We start from the raw sequence: 21,178 nt of genomic DNA, 5'->3' as shown, positions 1-21,178 counted from the left end.
TTGTGGCAGTAGAAGGTCTTCCTCCTCTCAGTCTCAGACGTCTTTTGTTCCTTCATGCTTCTTTTGGTGTAACAATACCCATATTACGTTGTGATCCATTTGACGAACCACTCTATATAACCACTCCACCTTAATTAGTATATTATTGAGCCAGGCCTCATAAGTGTGGATTAGGAATCGGATGGAGAAAATAGTTCTATAGAAAAGTGGGTTGCATAGTTTATTTCTTATATTTTGTTTGCTTTTTTCTGCTATATCTATTTCCCCAAGAGAGGGATATTTTGTTTTCCAAGACTTTCAGACACTTAAGTACTGGAGATATTGCTTTGGACACAATGTAATTCATGGCCATGCCACAATCCTTTCTTCTCTCAGAATTTTGGGCATGCAAACACACACACCTGGCGTGATTCTCAAGCCACCGGGTCTGGGATTCAAATTGCACAGGCAGTCATATGGATCCAATGTCTCAGTCACCATGCCACCTGCTGGCCCCACAATCCAGGCAACATGAGATTACCTAAGGGTGCAGCACTAACAACTGAGAGTGTACTCACAAGTTAATAAATAAACTAAGAATAACAGCTGGTGTTTACAGAACACATATTATGCCCCAAGTATTGTTATAAACTCATGTGACCCTCTCATCAACCCTATTAGGAGAAGGTCATCATGGAGGGGAAGGGGTTGTTATTTCCCTTATCTTAAAGATGAGAAAGGTGAGATAAAGGATTCAGCAGCTTGACCAACATTATAAAGGGGATAAAGGAAGAAAACAAACCAGGCCGCCTGACTCTGTAGCTCATGTTACAGTGCCTCTCCATGCCACAGAAGAAAATAAAATAGATGCTTTGTGTTGTTCTCCCAAAATTGACATACTGACATTCTGTTCCCCAAGGTAATGTATTGGGAGGTAGGGCCGTTAAGAGGTGATTAGGTTATGGGGACAGAGCCCTCGTTAATGGGATTCATGCCCTTACAAAAAGAAGTTCCCAGCAAAACCCCTACCTGCTTCTGCCCTATGAGAACAGAGCAAGAAGGCACCATCTATGTGCCAGGAAGCAAGCTTTCCACCAGACCTCAGCCAGCCAGCACCTTGGCTTTCCCAGTCTCCAGAACTATGAGAAATAATTATCTGTCAATTATAAGCTACCCAGTGTATGGTATTTTGTTATAAGAAATAATCCAAACAGACTAAGACCAATGTTTTAAACCCTCGCTACTCAAACGTGGAGTAGTGATCAGTATCAACTGGAAGCTGTTTAAGAATGTAGAATCTCAGGCCAGCAGGTGGTATGGTGGTAACGTAACTGAATTGCACATGGCCAAGTACATGATTCAAGTCTGGGACCCAGTAGCTTGAAAAATACACTAGGGTGCATGTGCACCCATGCTCAAAATACCAAGAGGAGAAAGAAATTGCAGTGCAGCTACTCCCCTTCCCCTCCTAGGGAGTGATTTCTCACTTCCCTCTCTCTCTGTCTCTGTCTCCAACAAGCACACACACCCTGTGGCAAAACTCTGAAAACAGGGACCAGCAGTTGGCATAATGACTATGTTGCTGAACTCCCATGTAGTCAACTGCAGTTTGAATCTCAGACCCGGTGGCTTAAACTCATAATGGGCGCATGTTCGTGCGTGTCCAAGATCCCGAGAGGAGAATGGAGGAGAAGGGATTGCAGCATGGCCATCCTTCCTGGGGGGTGATTTCACACTTTCTGTCTCTCTGTCTCTCTCTGTCTTTCTGGCGAATGCCCTATAGCAAAAACCTCTCCAAAAAAAAAGGGACCAGCAGTTAGTGTAATGGCTATGTCACTGGACTCCCACGTAGTCGACTGCGGTTCGCGTCCCAGACCCGGTGGCTTAAACTCATGCCGGGCACATGTGCGTGCGTGCCCAAGATCCCTAGAGGAGAATGAAGGAGAAGGGATTGCGGCATGACCATCTCCCCGGGGGGTGATTTCTCGCTTTTTAGCTCTCTGTCTCTCTCTGTCTGTCTGGCGAGCGCACGTGCCCTATAGCAAAAACCTCTCAAAAAAAAAAAAAAAATCCAAAAACAAAAACAAAACCCACAGAGCTCTGTACCTCAGGGTCTCACCCCAGACTTACTAAATTAGATTGGTATGTTTTAATTTTTCATTTATTTTATGTACTCAATCACTTAACTTGTAAAGTGAATTTGCCCAACATGAATACACTTCACACCAGTCCAGTTGAGGATACTATATACCTTATCATCAATAGATAATCATCCATTTCTATGTCCCATAAATGTCTTACCTCTCTATTTTTCTCCTTGATTTCTTTCCTTACACTCTCTCACTTCTCCCATTGTCTTCCCACAGTGTCTCCAGTATCTATAACCGATTTCCATGCTTCTATATCCTCTAATTTTTCAATTTCCACCACAGAGTGTGGACGGTTGGTATTTATTAAGTGGAGATATACAATGCCTCTCTTTCATAGCCTGACTTGCTTCACTCAGCAGTAAATCTTCCATATCCATCTACTTTCTATCAAATGCCAGTGTCTTATTTTTTTATGGCTGAGTAATATTTCACACTTTTTCAATCCATTGATCTGTTCATGGATACTAGGGTTGGTTCCATGTCTTACAATCGTGAATAATGCCTCAATAAACATAGATGTACAAGCAATTTTCTGACTGAGCATTCTCTTATCCTTTGAGTAGATACCCAGGAGTGGAATTGCTGGATCATATGGTAGTTCTATTAGTAGGTCTTTGAAGAACCTCCATATTGTTCTCCACAGTGGTTGTACTAATTTACATCCCCACTAACAGTGTAGGAGAGTTTTTCTTTCACCACAGCCCTGCCAGAACTTATTATTTTTTGTTTTTTTAGTCCTTGCCATTCAGACCAGGTTTATTTTTTTATTTATTTTTTCTTAGAGAGAGAGTTTGTTTTTGTTTTGTTTTGTTTTGTTATAGGGTGTGTGCACTTGCCAGAGAGACAAGAGAAAGACAGTGAGATAGAAAGTAAGAAATCACCCCCCAGAGGGGATGGCCATGCCACCATTCCTTCTCTTACCTTCTCCTCTTGGTATTTTGGGCATGCACATGCAAGTGTCCAGTGTGAGTTTTAAGCCCGCGGATCCAGGACTCAAACCACGGTCAACTGCGTGAGAGTCCAGCAACTTAACCATTACATCATCTGGTGGTCCCATAGATTGTCATTTTAACAAGATCTTTGGGCCATTCATTAAAAATTTGAGAAGTACTGCTCTAAGCAGAAAGCAAGAAAGGTTTGAATTTTTCTTTTGCTTTCCTTGACTTTTTTTCTTTTTAATTTGCTATAGGCCATTATGCTTGTGAGAAAGAGAGAGAGAGAGAAAGCACCCCCCAAGGGGGTGTGGCCACATGACAATCCCTTCTCTTCCATTTTTCTCTTGGGATTTGGACATGCACACACAGGCACCTGGCTTATTTTTCAAATGCAGTCAGCCATGTGGGTGGGATTCAGGCACCATAACCACTATGCCATCAGCTGGCCTCCAGTTTGCTTGATTTTGCTTTTGTTGTAATCCCAGACTCTTTTGAGAATTGAATGAAAGTTATGAATACTGAGCATAAAAACGTGCACCACGTTTCAACGAGTTCATGGATTTGTGTTTTTTTAAAAACCCACTGGGAAGGGTGTAAAGGTATTGGGAGCCAACTGTGTACGCCTCCCATCCATTTAATCCTTATAAACCTGCTATTGACAAGATGGGAACTTGGAGAGGTTAAGTGATTTTCCATAGTCATAGCTAGGAAGTGGTGATACCATGGTCCAACTGCTATCATGCACCAGAGTCCAGCTGTTACCCAGGCTGCTGAGAGGAGGGACTCAGCCACAGTGATTCTGAGAAGTAGCTTGGTAAAACTTTCCCCCTCTCTGAGATCATCCTGTCCATCTAGAATGTATCTTGCTTTGAAGGAAGCATCAACAGAGTGACAAGAAGAGTGACAAAAGGATGCTTCCTTGAGACGGAGGTTGCCAGACAGATCCTAGTAACCTGTGTGAGGGTGGCCATCCTCTATTGGACCCCCTGCATATTTTCTTGGTATACTTCCAACCAACCCATGACTGTTGCCCAAGTCGCTAGTCTACTTTAAACCGTGGTTGGCAAAGAGATTTCATTTCAGGGGCCAACTGATTGATGGTAGTGGCTGCTTAGTGTTCAATATGCAAAGGAGGACTAGGATTGACTAGTAATGGCTGCCCCCCAGTGGCACAGAATAGTACAGTAGTAGGAATGCCAGCACCACTTTTTTTCCACCCCGTGCATTAAAGCTCCACTTAATTGCCTGAGTTTCCATTCCTTTATTTAGCATGCTGGCAATAAGTGAATTCTGCACACATGGCAAAAGCATTCTTATCTGTCCAATGGAATGATGAGCTTAAAATGTCTACCAGAATGGAAAATTAAATGAAAAAGCATATGCACCTTAAGTAGTTTATTTTCAATAAAAACAAAAACTTGTATTTATATGCGTTAACCAATTTTGCATGTAGGGGTAAGTACTCTTGCCCCTGGGTCCGCTTTCTGGAGCCCTCATTTTATTTTTTCAAAGCCATACTCAAAATGCACTATCATTTAAAGATCTACCAAAGCATTCTGGTAACAGTATCTTTACAGAATCTTTTTTCTTGGTTACAGTTGGTTTACTTAATTTACCTGATCTGAAAGTAAATGTTGTTAATGAAGAATTCATTTCGATAATTTTTTCAAGCATTAGACCTAGTTTTCATAGAAATAACCATTTTCTTTCTCCCTCATAAAGTTACTATACCATATAGCATTTCATTAAATCATATGATTACAGGTACAAGTGCAATTGGTACAAAGAAACTTGGGAATAAATAAAGCTATTCATGGATAATCCTCTGGTCAGCCAGCTGCAGACAGCATGAGTGGGTGTCTACAGAGGACTGGAGAGCATTAGTTATTCTGATAGAGAATAGAGACTGGTTAGAAGAGTAACTGCTGTACTTCAAGGAGTCTTCTAAAGTTCATGGGGGTCCAGCAGGTGATGTGGTGGTTAAGGGTGCTGGACTCCCACACAGACAATTACAATTCGAGTCCCAGAACTGTGGTGGCTTGCTTTCTCATTTTCCCTCTCTCATCCCCTCTCTCTCTCACTCTATTCCTTTCTGGTCAAAATAAGTAAATAAATAAATAAAGTTGAATAAAATAATTCTTCCCCCCAAAAGAAGTCATGGGAAATGCATCTATTGAAAAAAATATGCACACATTTAAGGTCACCAGGAGGCATGGTGATTAAGGTGACTGGATTCCACATAGCCAACTGCACAGTTCACATCCTAGACCCAGTGAGTTGAAAAACATGTTGGGCACATGCGTGTGTGTGTCCAAAATCCTGAGAAGAAAATAAAGGAGAAGGAATTGTGGCATGGCCATCTTCCCTGGGGATGGAAGGTGCTTTCACACTTTCTTCTCTCTGCCTCTGTCTTCTCTGGCGAGCACACATGCCTTAGAGCAAACCAAAAAGAAAAAAATGTTATGCATAAATTTTGAAGTTCTTTGCAACAAAATAAACTCAAACTTTTTTTTTTTTTTTTTGCTATAGGAAGTGTGCACTTGCCAGAAAGACAGAGAGACAGACAGCGAGAAATCACTTCCCAGGGGGATGGCCACACCACAATCCCTTCTCCTCCATTCTCCTCTTGAGATCTGGGGCATGCACACACATTCGCCCGGCGTGAGTTTAAGCCACCAGGTCCGGGACTCAAACCACAGTTGGCTACATGGGAGTCCAGTGACATAGCCATTACGCTAACTGCTGGTCCCAATAAAATCAAACTTTAATTCCATTTTTCCATGAATTTTTTGAGATCTCCTCATACACTGAGCTTCCTCTAATGGCTTCCATTCCATGGAACTCCCTAATTAACCAGAATTTCCACATATGGTATCTATAATGATGGCTGTAAGGCACTAGAAAGAACCTGGTGTGACTTTGCATTATAAAATGAGGAGGATGGGACCAGCAGTTGGCGTAATGACTGTGTTGCTAGACTCCCATGTAGTCAACTCCGGTTCAAGTCCCGGGCCCAGTGGCTTAAACTCATGCTGGGCACGTGTGTATGTATGCCCAAGATCCCGAGAAGAGAATAGAGGAAAAGGGATTGCGACGTGGTAATCTCCCCTGGGGTGGTGATTTCTCACTTTCTGTCTCTGTCTCTCTGGTGAGCGCACATGCCCTATAGCAGAAAAATCTCTCCAAAAACAAAATGAGGGGGAACATGGGCCAGTCAATGGCATGGTGGTTAAGGTGGCTGGATCCCACATGGCTTATTGCCTCCAAGTCCCAGACCTGGAGGCTTAAAAAGCATGCTGGGTACAAGGGAATGCATGCCCAAAATTCCAAAGGACAATGAAGGAGAAGTGATTGTGGTGTGGCCATCCCCCCTTTCTTGTTCTCTCTCTCTCCAGTTAGCACGCACATTCTATAGTAAGTTTATTTTTTTCCTAATAAAAAAGAAAGTGAAAGAGAACAGATTGTTTTTAAAGTATCCTTTTTTCATGTTGTCACTTCGTTTTGTTTCTTGGTCTTTTGATATCATTTTTAGTTTATACTATTTTGTACTTTTAAAAGATTCTTCATTGATGATAGAGTGCATGCATGTGAGAGGAAGAGAGAGAGTGAGAGAAGCGCTTCCCGCAGGCCCTATCACACCACAACCCCCTTCCTCCAGGCTACCGGCCACTAGGTTTGGTTTTGTTTTTAATTTTGTTTATTTATTTTAGTTTGACCAGACAGTGATAGAGAGAGATAGAAAGTGAGAAAGCAAGAAAGCAAGCCACCAGATCTGGGCCCCAAACTGTGGTCAGCCTTGTGAGAGACCACTGCCCTTAACCACCCCCCCACCTGCCAACGCCCCCAGGCCATGATTAGCTCTTAGACACTTTCATGTGTGCCTGGTAACACTTCGGGCTGACTCGGGGGAGGATTCAAACCGCAATCACCATGTGGGACCCAGCTTCTCCTGAGCAGCACATCACCACTATACCCTGGGGCCTGTCTTATACTAGCCTGTATTTTAAGATCCCTTGTAGTACAGCTTTGATCACTTCTGGAAAAAGAAGTTAAAAATATACATAAATTAAAATAAGTTCATTATCTTTGCAGTGTTGAGTTCATTTTATTGCACTCAATACTATGAAAAAGATAATTGCTCTTGGCTACTAGCAACGAAAACCAAAAATAACAGTGGTTGAGATAAGAAAGATTTCTTTTTTTTTTCCCCATAGAGATGGGCAGTCTGGATTTAGAACAGCAGCTCCAGGGTGATCTGAGACAAAGTCTCTTTTTTTCTGCTCCAGTAACCTTACTTTGTGACTTTCATCCTCGAGTTGGCCTCACGGTCTCAAGGTAGCTACTGCAGCTCCAGTTATTACGTTAGCATCCTAGGCAGGCTGACAAGAACTGAGGGAATGTCTCAAAGGATGTGCTTCTTAGCCAACGTAGCCCCTGTAGAAAAACTTATTTGGAAAAGCCCACCTCGTCACCTCTGCACATTTGCTATTAATGCCCTTCGCTGCAAGAGCTTTAAAATGTCTTTATGGGACTAGCAGATGGAATAATGGTTATATCACTGAACTCCCACGTCGGCAATCGTGGTTGGAGTCCCAGACCCAGCGGCTTAAAACATGCCAAGCAAGTATACATGTGTGCCCAAGATCCCGAGAGAAGAGTGGTGGAGAAGGGATTGTGGCGTGGCCATTCCCTCCACCCCGCCCTAGACTGAGTTCAAGTCCCAGACCCAGCACCTTGAAATACGCTGGGCGCATGTGTGTGCATGCCCAAAATTCTGAGCCGAGAGCAGAGGAGTGACAGCGCCATCACCCTGGGGAGTGATTTCTCGATTCCTTGTCTCTCTGTCTCTCTCTGTACCTTTACAAATGTACATACCCTAAAGAATTCACCAAACATTTAACAAGCTTTGATTTTGTTAGGAAATGGGGATGCCCTCAAGGATTCCTCACCTCCTGGGGAGATGAGCTATGCAATACTGATCAACATACAAATGAAAGGTGGAGGGAAATTGTGGAGAAAGTTCAGTGCTTCCTCACTTCTACTGAGAACAGTCACCCCTCTACTCCTTACCCTCTCCACCCCTCCCCACCCCCCCCAGAAGCCCCACTCCTGCCCACTTACTAGCCTAGACTCTACTTGGCTTTACCTTCAGGGACTGGATTGCCTTACTCTCTCTTTTAGGGCATCAAAGTCCTATTATTCACCAAGCACTTCCAACTACAGTTCCTTAGACTAAATTAAATTAATTCCTTCCTCTACTCTCACCATCTGTAATGCTTCTCTCAGAAGTACAATTGCCTTACATTACTCATCAATGACCAGAACCAGATCATTTTGGCTTCTTCTATCAAACCAGAGCCACGATCACCATCAACAACTCCAATCACTTAACAACGATTGTCACACATGGCTCAGGCTTCCTGATTTATAACCTGATGAACACAGAAATTCAGCTGGCCTCCAGTTGATCTATATCACTCTTTCACAAGAATCATCTCAATAGTAGGTCACATCCCTCCCTCTGCCCAACTCCACCCCTTTCCAAAGTCTAAAACCTCCAACAATGGGGAAATGGCCTCTCTCTTGCATTCCTGGTTTGGTCTACTAATATATAACCAGATTGCCTAAGGCCACAGAATTATAATTCTCAATGAAAAAAGCAGTTCAAGAATTTTGGATGACTTATGCACACAAATAAAGGAAAATGCAGCATAAATTACTAGAACAATGGACATACACAAGGAAGAGAACACAACGCAACACTGGCAGAAAGAAGGCCAGTCTTACATATGTCATTTGTTTTTCTGTCTAGAGTACACTTTTCCACGCAGTAACTTATGTGAATTTCTCAAATGCTTTGGGATGTACAGCAATAGGGCAGGTATTACTATCTTTTTATTTGTGTGTTTGCTTTGCCATAGGAAAGGTGTGCTTGCCAGAGAAAGACAGAGAGAAGGAAAGTGAGAGATCACCCCTGGGGGGCATGGCCACAAGCTTGGTGTGAGTGCCTGGTCCACGACTCAAACCACAGTTGACCATATGGGAGTTCAATTCCTATACTCTCATGCCACTGCTGGCCCTCAGTATCATTATCCTTTTAAACATCAGAAAACAGAACCTCAGGTTAAATAATTTTCTCAAAATCTCTCAAATAGTACCTCAGAAACTAAGCTCAAATGCATCTTCTGTCCAAATGCAGTTTTATCTTCTGCTACATTACTTGCTTAGGGGATTGTTCTTCATATTTAGCTCAATGTGGGACAGTCTTAACTAAGAAAAAATAAATAAAATCTCCATCTTTTTCAGGATCAGTGCCTGCTATATTTGTTTATAAGTCTTCCTTAACTTACCAAACCAAATTATTTCTTTATATCTTTGTCACTTTTCCCAGTGAGAGGTGGAGTCATTCCTTTCCCCTTGAATCTAGGCAGGTTTGGATGACTTGCTTGATCAATATAATGCTGCAGAAGTTTTGCTCTGAGATTTATGAGGCTAGGTCATAAGATGCCTTTTCAGCTTCTGTTGGTCTCTTAGAACTCACTCTTAGAAGCCTTCTGCTTCCCCTGGAGAGGACCCAAGATTCCAGGAGACAACTGGACTGAGCTCCCAACCAAAAGCTAGCACCAACTTGCCGGCCCTGTGATGGAGCCATCTAGTAGGGGATCATCCAATCCCAGTCAGGACAGATGAGCTATCCCCACTCAGTCCTGCCCCATTTGCAGATCCATGGATGAAATAAACTGCTGCTGTTATTTTAAGCGACCTAGTTTCAAGATTTTTTTTTAAGAGCAAATAACTAGAACCACCTTTCTAAAATGTTTATCTCTAAGATCTCTTCCTCTTTAATAAATGTGGTGGTATACATCAAACTATGTATGCACTGTATTTTCACGTTTCTCTCACTTAGATATTCTATTTTACATAAGAAAAAGCAAATTAATGGAGTATTTTCTGATTTATAAAAGTAAAAAGGAGAGGCAATTAGAGAAATTATTTTAAAATACTTTCACCCCTAAATAATAAAAATCTTATTATAAATATGTTAGTATTTGATTCAAAATTCTGTGAAAGGAATTAGGCCCTCAAGCTTTTACAGTTCCATGAAAACCTTCCAAATATAGGAAAGTAAAACTGAAATTTATGTCAGTTTGTTAATGGCATCACTTAAAACTAAAACAGTTAATTAACTAATTAACAACTTAATTAACTCAGCACTTAATTTACTTACTTGAATTCACTTAAATTCCCTAGATGTGATTTAATGACCTTTTTGTGTAATTCCTGACTAACCATGTAAATTGATGTATATCTCTTCCACTTAGAATAAATTTTTGATATAAAATAATATAAAGCTAAACATAGCGGTGAGCTTATATTTTCTCTTCAATAAGGAACATCTCTGAACCTCTGGCATGCTGCAATTTTCCCAGTCTACCATTTTTCTTTCGAAAAGAAAATAATATTTGGGGGCGAGCCGGTGGTGTGGGGGCTGGGGCAACTGGATTCCACATGGCCAAACCTGCAGTTTGAGTCTTAGACACAGTGGCTTGGAAGATACGCTGGTCACATGTGCATGTGTGCCTAAAGTCCCAAGAGGAGAACAGAGGAGAAGAGATTGCAGTATGGCCATGCCGCATGGGAAGTGCTTTCTAACCTTCCCTCTCTCTCTCTCTGTTTCCCTCCATCTCTTTCCAACAAGTACATGTACCCTATAGCAAATTTTAAAATATATATTAAGAAATAATTTTAAAAGTTTAATAAATAAATAAATAAAATCATATTTGGACTTGTTTTGTTTAAATGTGCCAAAGTAAGATTCAGAAATTAATAAGCCAATGTTAGCAAAGTCATGATGATATTTTTAAAAAGAATTATTTTATTTAACTTTTATTTATTTATTTATTTATTTTAATTTTGAACTGAGAGGGTCAGAGCAAGAGAAATACAGAAAGAGAAAAGTGAGAAAGCAAGCCACCAAGTACAAGCTTCTTACCGTAGTTAGCCATGTGGAGGTCCAGCAACCCTAACCACTATGCCACCTGCAGCCCTTATGGTGGTTTATTAATAATTACCCAATATTCTCTAAAAATGGACACTGAAGAATACTACCCCAGGTCTTACAGTTGCAGAGTTAGATTTAACAGAGGGAAAGCAGAGCCACCTGGCCCTAGCTCACCACCAAAGCCCCCTGCTCAGTTCAGGCTTCAGGAGGAGGAGCTGTTTGGCATTCAGGACTATCACCCCAGGGCTTGCAGGTGCAGAGTTAGAAGTCAAAGAGAGAAACTGACACTGAGCTAATTCACATCCACAAGCACACAGCTACAGAAACCTATTCCAAAGAAGTAGCAAGAAGTGAAATCATTGCTAGATGTCTGAAAAATTACAGCAGAGCCTCAGGGAATATGAGAAAAGCAGAAACTACTCCCTCCACTGAAAGAACATTGTAACTTTACTCACTAACAATGAGTAAAAGCTCAAGAGATCACAGAAATGCCAGAAAAAGAATTCAGAATATTTATTAAAACTAAACTCAATGAGATGCAAGAGAAAATAGACAACCAATTCCAGGAAATCAGAAAGTCTTTCCATGACTTGATGAAAGAACTCCTTCAAGTTTACAATGCAGGAAATCAAAAGCTCTCTTGAAAGAATTAACAGCAGATTAGATCATGCAGAAGAAAGAACATCTGACCTTGAATACAACACTTCTGACTTGGTTCAAGCAACTGAGAAGAATGTAAAAATAACTACAGAAAATGAGAACAACATATGGGAAATCCTAGAGACCATTAAATAGATGAATAGTCACATAATGGATATTCCAGAAAGTGAAGAGATGGACAGAAGCTTAGAAAATCTCTTTTGTGATATATTAGTTGAAAACTTTTGAAATTTAAAAAAGCATATAGAAATCCAAATCCAGGAAATACAAAGATCACCAAATAGATTTAACATAAGAAGATCCTCTCCAAGATGCATCATAGCCAAATTGGTAAAAATCAAAAACTATCACAAAGATAGTATTCTAAAATTGATGAGAGAAACACCACATTGCTTTACAAAGGTTACCCATTACATTAACATCAGATCTCTCAATTAAAACAATTCAGGCAAGGAAAACTGGGAAGACATTTAAAACTCTCAAAGAAAAACAATTATCAGCCAAGAATACTGTATCTGACAAGATTATCGTTCAAAAGAGAAGTAGGAATAGTATCATTCCTAGATAAACAAAATCTGAAAGAATTCAGCAAAAGCAGGCCATCTCTTCAGGAAATACATAAGGGAATGCTACACCTCAAAAACTAAAGGGAGATAAATATTGGGTCATCAGAAAAGTAATGATGTATTCTTTTTGCATAGAAAAATATGTCATGACTTTTCCGATGACCTAATAGAAGCAAAAGCAAGCAAAAGAACTAGAAAATTAAAAAGAGTAAGTGACAAAGCTAAGTCCACATATATTGGTAACTACTTTTGTTGTTAATGAATTAAAATCCCCATCTAGGGACCAGCAGATGACATAATGGTTACGTTGCTGGATTCCCACATAGGTGACTGAGGTTTGAGTTCTGGACCCAGACTTAACACTCATGCTGGGTACTTGTGTGTGCATGCCCAAAATCCCAAGAAGAGAATGGAGGAGAAGGGATTGCAGCGGGGCTATCACCCCTGGGGGGTAATTTCTTGCTTTCTGCCTCTCCATCTCTCTCTGTCTCTGTCTCTCCAGCAAGCACATGTGCCTTTATAGCAAAAAAATGTCTCTCTAAAAAATTAAATTTAAAAAAAAATCCAGAACTAAAAGACACAGACTGGTTCAATGGATTAAAAAATAGGAACCCTCTGGGGACCAGCAGGTGGTGTGGTGGTTAAGGAGCTGGACACTCCCACATGGTGGACCACAGTTTGAATCCCAGACCCTGGGACTTACTTCCTCACTTTCCCTTTCTCTCTCTGGTCAAATTAAAATAAATGAATTAATAAATTAAAAATTAGATAAATAATTCTTAAAAAAAACCTCTAAATTGCTTACAAGAAACATATCTCATTAACAAAGATAAACACAAACTGAAAGTGAAAGTCTGGAAAGAAGAAGTCATTTAATGCAAATAGAAATAAATAAAAGGCAGGAGTTGCCATATTGCTATCATACAAAATAAACTTTAGGATGCAAAGGGTAAAAGGAAACAAGAAAAGACACTATATAGTTTTTTTTAAAGAATTATTTTATTTAACTTTATTCATTTATCCATTTTAATTTGACTAGAGAGAGAGAGAAAGCAAGTCTCCAGGTCCAGAACTCAAACCATAGCCAGCCAAGTAGAAGTCCAACGCCCCTAATCACCATGTCACCTGCCAGCCCTAAGACACTATATAGTTTTAAAAGGATTAGTTCACCAAGATGACATAACAATCATAAATATTTATGTACCTAATGTCAGGGAACCCAAATATGTAAAAGAAAGATTATTAGATCTATAGGGAGATATAGACTGCAACTGACTAATTGTTGGGGATTTCAACACCTCACTGTCACTGCAGGACAAGTCACATAGACAGAAAATAAACAGATACAGGAGCTCATTGATACCATAAGCTAAATGGACCTGACAGACATACATAGAGCATTCCACATAGCAACTATGAAATATACTTTTTCTTATCTCCACAAGGAATATTTTCAAAGATTGACCATATCATAGGCAACAAAACAAGCCTGTATAAATTTAAAAGTATAGGAACTATACCTGAAACTAAGCAAGGACCCCCTAATGTATTTTCTAGGGTTCTTGAAATATAAGGGCTATTTACATTTTAATGGCCCAGAGTAAGGAATAAGTCTTCCGACTTTGGTTATGATAATAACCAACCATGGACCATGAATGAGGGCCATTTGACCTCTAAAACTCTCACTTGAAGGAAAGGTAAGTTTTTCATTTCAATATTTAAGATTTTTTTAGGCTGGAAACTGCTAGTTGTGAGCTCAAAGGCTCCAGGCTGAATGGCTCCTGAAACCTGAAGAGAAATTTGATTCTCTAAGGGCTCACCAATCAAGAATGTCCATGAGGATTACGCCCTCTTGAACCAATAACTGGACTGACTGTGAGCCTAGGACCTCAACCCTTAATTTTTGCCCTTAAAAACGTTTGTGGGGAACATCTCGGGGAGACTGGGTCTTTTCAGCATGAACTTCCCGCTCTCCTTGCTTTGCATTTTGCAATAAAGCTCTACTTTGCTTCATCACACCATATGCCTATGGTTTAGTTTTATAGCACTTGGGCAAGTGAAACTGATTTGAGTTCAGTAACATCCCAGCATCTTCACTGACCATGGTGAAATTATACTTGAAATCAACCACAGAAAAAGCCCTCAAAAATAACACAAAAACATGGAAATTAACAGGCTATTCCAGAATGACTTTCAAACTACTGAAGAAATTAAGACTAAGGGCCCAGCAGGTAGTGTGGTGATTAAGCAACTGGACTCCCACATGGCTGACAGCAGTTCAAGTACCAGACATGGCAGCTTGAAAATCACTGGATGTGTGTGCACATGTGCCCAAAATTCCAGTGGAAGAATAGAAGAGAAGGAATTGTGGAATAACCATCCTCCTGTAGGGGGTGATTTCTCACTTTCCCTCTCACTGTCTCTCTCCAGTGAGTGTGGTACTGAAATAAAAAGATTCATTGAAACCAGTGACAATAAACAAACCACTCTCCATTACCTTTGGGACACAGTGAAAGTAGTTATAAGAGGAAAGTTGAGCTGAAATAAATGAAATAGAGATTAAAAGAACTATGCAAAAAAATCAATGAAACGTAAAGCTGATTTTTTGAGAAGATAAACAAAATTGATAAGCCCTTAGCTAAACTAATCAAGAAAAACAGAAAAAGGAACCAGATAGATAAAATCAGTAAGGAAACTGGTAATATTACAACTGATATATTAGAAATACAAAGAATTATAAGAGAATGTTATAAGCAACTATATTCCAATAAACCAGAAACCTAGATAAGATGGACATATTTCTAGACATGTACAAGTTACCTAGGCTGAATCAAGATGAAATAGACAGGCCAAATAGACCAATTACAAGTGATGAGATTGAGTCAGTAATAAATAGTCTCCCAACAACAACAAAAACCCAAGTCCAAATGCCTTCACTTCTGAATTCTATAAAACTTTAAAGAAGAGTTAACTCCAATTCTCCTGAAACTATTTCTAAAGATTTATAAGAAAAGAACCTCCAAAACTCATTCTATGAAACTTCCATCACCTTGATACCAATACCAGACAAGAACATAACAAAAGAAGAAAAGAACAGATCATATCCCTGACTAATATTGGTGCAAAAATTTTCAACAAGATACTAGAAAACCAAATCCAATGACATATTAAGAAGATTATACACTATGATCACATAAGCTTTATCCCAGAGATGCAGGGATCATTCAACATATGCAAAACAATAAATGAAAATGATAAATGAAAAGGGACGTTCTTCAACACAATAAAATTCATATATGACAGACTCATCATGAACATCAAACTGAATGGGAACAAGCTGAAAGTCTTTTCACTAAAAACTAGAACAAGACAAGGATGCCCACTTTCTCCATTCCTTTTAACACAGTGCTGGAAGTCCCAGCCAATGCAATCAGACTAGAGAGCAAGATAAAAGGCATTCAGTAGAAACTGAAGAAGATAAACAGTTCCTATTTGCAAATTATATGGTTATAAACATAGAAATCCAAAGGGGTCTATGAAAAAACTCCTAGAAATGATAAATCAACTCAGTAAAGTAGTAGGATACAACACATACATATAAAAGTCTATAGTATATTAGGACCAGCAGATGACATAATGGTTATATTGCTGGACTCCCACATAATCGACCGTGTTTTGAGTTCCAGACCTGGTGGCTTAAAACTCACACTGGGCACGTGCGCGTATGTGCCCAAAATCCCAAGAGGACAATGGAGGAGAAAGGATTGCAGTGTGGCATCCCCCCTGGGGGATGATTTCTCACTTTCTGTCTCTCTGCCTCTCTCTGTCTCTCTGGCGAGTGCACACACCCTATAGCAAAAATCTCTCAAAAAAAAAATCTATAGCATTTTTATACACCAACAATGAATAGACAAAGATGGAATTAAAGACAGTAATTTCACTTACAACAGCCATAAAATGAATAAGATACCCAGAAATAAATCTAACCAAAGAGCTGAAAGACCTCTACAAAGAAAACTATGAAAAACTAAAAAAAAAATTGAGATGAAACAAAAAATAAAAAGACATACTATGTTCTTGTATTGGAAGAATCAGTATAATCAAAATGATAGTTCTATCCAAATTAATTTACATATTAAAATGTAATTCTGATCCAGTTGCCTGTAACATTCTTCACAGAAACAGAAAAAAAATCATAAACTTTGTCTGCAATCATGAAAGACCCTGTATCACCCAGGCAATTCTGTGCCAAAATAAAAAAATAGGAGGTATCTCACTGCCCAACTTCAAAATATATTACAGAGTAATGGTAATCAAAACAGCATGGTAATGGCATAAAAATAGACATATAGACCAATGGAACAGAATAAACCCCAAATTATATAGACAACTGACCTTTGACAATGGGTACATGATAATGTAGTGGAGGAAGAAAGTCTTTCCAGAAAAGAGTGCTGGAAGAACTGAACATTCACCTGCAGGAAAACGAAAGTGGACCCCATCTCTCACCACTAGCAAGAATCAACTTAAAATGAATCAAAGATTTAAATATAAAGCCTCATATCATAAAACTACTAGTAGAAAATGTAGGGGAAACTCTTGAAGACACTGGAGTAGGCAAAGATTTCTTCTACAAGACCTCTAAAGTGCAAGCAATAATCCCTAAAATAGACACATGGGATTACATCAAGCCAAAAAGCTTCCTCACAGCAAATTAAACAATAATTAGAGTGAAATGACAGCCCTCAGAATGAGAGAAAACATTTACAAATTATTCCTTAGGCAAGGAGTTGATATCCAGAATATAAAGGGAACTCAAACAGCTTTTTCCATAAACAAAATAAACAATCCAATTTTTAAAATGGGCAAATGAATTAAATAGACAACTCTCCAAGGAAGCCTTATGAATGGCCAAAAGGCATATAAAAAAATGTTCGAAGTCATAAGGAAAATGCAAATTAAATCCGCAATGAGATACCATTTAACACTAGTTCGAATGGCTAGGATCAAAAAAATTAAAAATGGCAAGTGCTGGCAAGGCTGTGGTGAAAACAGAATCCTCTTACACTATTGGTGGGAATGTAAATTAGTACAACCTCTGTGGAGATATTGAACAAGACCTTGCTTGATGAATATCCAAAGATAAAATTAGAGGGATATGTGCATTTCAGGCAGAATGAACTTTGCAAGTAAAGTTAAGAAAAAAAATTTTAAAAAGCAGTTCTATGTTAGGAAAAGCATGAAACTATGCTTGTTTGTGAGAGCAGACAGAACGTGACGAAGCTCGAAAAGTAGACCCAGTGGCCTAATTGTTAAGTCTCTCGAGTGCAAATCTGAGGCGTTTGCCTTTACTTGAGGTCAGCTTCAAGATACTACTGGAAATTTCTGAGCAGGAAAACAATGTTCCCAAAGTTGTGCTTCTTCTTTTTTTTTTTTTTTTTTTTCTTTTTTTGGAGAGTTTTTTTGCCATAGGGCGCATATGCTCACCAGACAGACAGGGAGAGAGAGACAGAAAGCGAGAAATCAACCCCCCCAGGGGGAATGGCCACTCTGCAAAACCTTCTCTTCGTTCTCCTCTGGGGATCTTGGGCACACACGCATATGCGCCCAGCGTGAGTTTTAAGCCACTGGGTCTGGGACGTGAACCACGGTCAACTACATTCCATCCAGCAACATAGCCATTATGCTAACTGCTGGTCCCAGTTGTGCTTCTGAATGCTGAATTTAATGAGAAAAAGACTGACGATCAGAGAAGAGAACAGCCCTAGTGCTCTAGGTATGACATGATAGATCCAAGTCATCTTAAGAGCAGGCAGATCATTTCCCACTACACGAGATGGCCCGTGAAAAGCTACAAAGCAAGATACTGAGAAGAACCTGAAGCCAAGAAGTCTGATGCCAGTGACAAGGTTGAAAAGGGTGATCCCAAGGCAAAAAGTCCCAAGAAGGGGAAGGCCCATTGCAGCCCGAACCCGGTTCTAGTCCGAGACATCGGCAGCTACTCCCAACCTGCCATGTATTCCAAGAAGGCCATGTACAGGAGGAAATACTCGGCCACTAAATTCAAGATCAAAAAGAAAAAGAATGAAAAGGTTCTTGCCACTGTCACAAAACCAGTTGGTGGGGGAATGGTGGTACCTGGGTGGTTAAATTTCGCAAAATGCCTAGATTTATCCTACTGAAGATATGCCTTGAAAGCTGTTGAACCATAGGGAAAAAAAAAAAGAAAAAAAGAAAAATTGCCTTCAGTCCGCATGTGAGAAAGCTGTGAGCACCAGCATTACACCTGGGAGCATTCTGGTCACCCTCCCTGGACGCCACTGAGGCAAGAGAGTGGTTTTCCTGAAGCAGCTGAGCAGTGGCTTGCTACTTGTGCCTAGTCTTCTGGTCCTCAATCAGGTTCCACTACATAGAACACACCAGAAAGTGGTCATCATCACCTCCATGAAAACTGGTATTAGCAAAGTAAAAATCCCAAAATACCTGATGCTTACTTCAAGAAAAGGAAACTGAGGAAACCCAGACCCCAAGAAGGTGAGATCTTCAACACAAAAAGAGAAATACGAGATCACAGAGCAGCACAAGGTTGATCAGAAAGCTGTGGACTCGCACATTCTACCAAAAATCAACGCAGTTCCTCAGCTCCAGGGCTACCTTCAAGCCGTGTTTGCCCTTACAAATGGAGTTTATCCTCACAAATTGGTGTTTTAAATTTCTTGTCAAGAACCTAATTAAATAAGTGAATTAAAAAGAAAAAAAGAACATACAGATCAAGGCCCACAGGTGGCATGGTGATTAAGGCACTGGACTCCCACATAGCTGACTGCGATTCTAGTATGGGACCTGGCCCCTTGCTTTCTCACTTTCCCTCCCTGTCTCTTTCTGTTGCTTTCTGGTCAAATTTAAAAATGACAGTAACAATAATAAATAAAATTAAATAAATAATTCTTTTTAAAAAAACGCGGAACCAGTAGATGGCATAATGGTTAATGTCACTGGACTCCCATGTAGTCAACCCAGGTTTGAGTCCTGGACCAAGTGACTTAAAACATACCTGGCACATATGTGTGTGTGACCAAAATCCTGAGAGGAGAATGGATTGAGGCGTGGCCATTCCCCTTGGGGGGGGCTGATAACCGCTATACCATCTGCTGGTCCCGCAGCTCAAGATTTTAACAGGTCTTTACAAAGACCTCCTCATATAAAAAACTATACAAGCATTTCAAAAAAAAAATTGCACCACTTTAATTCCATTCTCCACAAAGTTTTTGAAGTTTCCTCATACTTTTAACCTTTCTGAAGTGATGATAAACACAACAGCAATCTACCCTACAGAATATCAAAACAATTGGAAGGCAGCTAACATTTATGAAGCATTTATTGTGTGCATTTTTTAAAACATTTTTTATTATCATTACTATTCTTTAATTTGACCAGAGAGAGAGAGAGACAGACAGAGACAGAGAGAGAAGGAAAGTGAGAAAGCAAGCCACAGGTCTGGGACTCAAACTGTTGTCAACCATGTGGAAGTCCAGCACCTTGACCACCCCACCACCTGCGAGCCCTATTGTGTGCATGTTAAGACCAGTATCTCACGAAATCTCAAAACAACTCTAAATTCCAGATTCTGTTATTATCCCTTATTCACATATGAGAAATTTTACACGAGAAGTAAAGGTTAAATTGCATATCCGAGGTCACCTGCCAAATAATGGGACCCTGAAGTTGAACCAAGTCAGACTGAAGTCATAGTCCATTTCAGTATTATTGGCTGAATTCAGAAAGTAAACACTCAAACATGTTATGCTTTCTCTGCATGGAAAAAAGATGATTTGGCAGAAAACAATTAAAATCCATAACAGCTATCCACCTAAACATGAAGCCCACTTTTGTGAAAATTCAGAATTTTATTTGTTTTTTTTTCAATCTGAAAAAAATGAGATTAATATGGACTAACAGAAAGATGACTTTTTTGTAAAGAGTTGAGGATTTTTTTCTTTTCGAGAGATTTTTGCTATAAGGCACATACACTTGCTGGAGAGACAGAGCAAGACAGAGAGACAGAAAGCGAGAAATTACCTCCCGGGGCGATGACCATGCCACAATCCCTTCTCCTCCATTCTCCTCTTGGGATTTTGGGCATGCATGCACATGGGCCCAGAGTAAGTTTCACCCTGCCAAGCTCGAGACTCATACTATGTTTGACCATGTGGGAGTCCAGCACCCTAGCCAGTATACCAGCTGTTGGCCCTGTGAGTTTAAGATATCTTTATGTCTATTAATACTCAAATATTCTTACTTTCCAAAAGAACAAGCCCAGGGTGCTAAAACAAAAGTGTTCTTGGCAATACAATGAAGCAAACGTGTATCTGCCTATCCAAGGTTGCAGTAACAGTTACAGTAGCAAATCTCCATGGAAGATCTGGGAGTGAAAGGCACAGAGCAAACAATGGGGAGTATTATTCATTTACCTGCCTGGAAAGGAGACCCTAACTGAACTGAAACAAACTATAATACAACACTTATCATCAGCACCATCGTTCTTTAGGAATGTGGGCCATTTTGAGGAGCAGCAGATGGCAGGGTGGTTATGTCCCTGGACTCCCACGTAAGCAACCACAGTTCAAGTCCCGGACCTGGCGTCTTAAAACTCATTCAGGGTGCATGTGCATGTCCAAGGTCCCAAGAAGAGAATGCAGGAGACGAGATTGTAGCATTGCCATCCAACCCTGGGACGATGATTTCTTGCTTTCTGTCTCTCTGTCTCTCTCTATCTCTCTGATGAACGCACATGCCTTTTAGCAAAAATCTCTCAAAAAAGCAAAAAAATTTCAAACTTAAAAAAAAAAAAAAAAGAGCTATTTGGGCCCAGCCACAGTGGCACAA

The sequence above is a fragment of the Tupaia chinensis genome, unplaced genomic scaffold, assembly GCF_000334495.1.
Source record: "Tupaia chinensis unplaced genomic scaffold, TupChi_1.0 Scaffold000147_1, whole genome shotgun sequence".
NCBI lineage: Eukaryota > Metazoa > Chordata > Mammalia > Scandentia > Tupaiidae > Tupaia > Tupaia belangeri.
The sequence above is the reverse complement of the archived record's forward strand: the minus strand, read 5'-3'. Positions refer to the sequence as shown.